Here is an 898-nt window from a genome sequence, read left to right on the forward strand (position 1 = left end):
GGGGGGGGGTTGGGGGTTTTGGGGGGTTAATTTAGGTGTTTCATATATTGTGTTAGCTAGCTATAATTAATAGAGAGAAGTGTCCTCTCTTATGTCCGTGCTTGGTCGACGCTACATACTATACATACGTATAGAGAGGACTAGACACGCTGGCTAGCTAGTAAGCAAACGAAGGAAACAGAAGATCGTGATGAACATATATGCATACAGAGAGAAGTGATATCGACCACCTCTCTTTCTCCGAGAGATTGGTCGAACAACAAGTTCTCGTATATCTATCTGACACTACCGGCTACATATATACAATAATTATCTCTTACAAATATAATCATACGGACTCAGGGTCCACATAGAATTCTCCGTTTTCAGGGATCACGTGGTCAAGAAAGAATGCCGCCAATTCCTCTTGAATTGCTCGCATGCGAGCTGGTGCTAGGAGTTCATCCCGCTTCCAAAACATCTAATTTAAAGAAGGGGGTCAATACATATATATATGAATGAATGAAACTCAACACAAATGATGGTAATAAAATAAAATTGTGAATGTTGTTATTTACGTACTTCATATTGGTCTTCAGTGTAAACCCGCTCACAGGTCGTGTGGCGGATGGACTCGCAAACATAGTATCCACAGAAATCATTCCCTTGTTCCTGCCACAACCACTTTACAAGAAATAGAGGTTAATCAAACTGATAAGCAAGAATGTCAAATGGTATTGATGAAACAAGCGCTTGAATGACTAGTAGATGCGCTTAAAATGCTACTATAGTACTTACTTTCGGGTGTCTAAATTGCAGCTCCTTCGGCAGTCCCGGAGCTTTTCTGGTGAATTTTCTCCAAACCCTGCCGGAGAAAGAAAACAATTACTTGATATATTAGGAAATGAACAAAGTTGCT

The sequence above is a fragment of the Triticum dicoccoides genome, chromosome 3A (genome assembly GCF_002162155.2).
Source record: "Triticum dicoccoides isolate Atlit2015 ecotype Zavitan chromosome 3A, WEW_v2.0, whole genome shotgun sequence".
Taxonomy (NCBI): Eukaryota; Viridiplantae; Streptophyta; class Magnoliopsida; order Poales; family Poaceae; genus Triticum; species Triticum dicoccoides.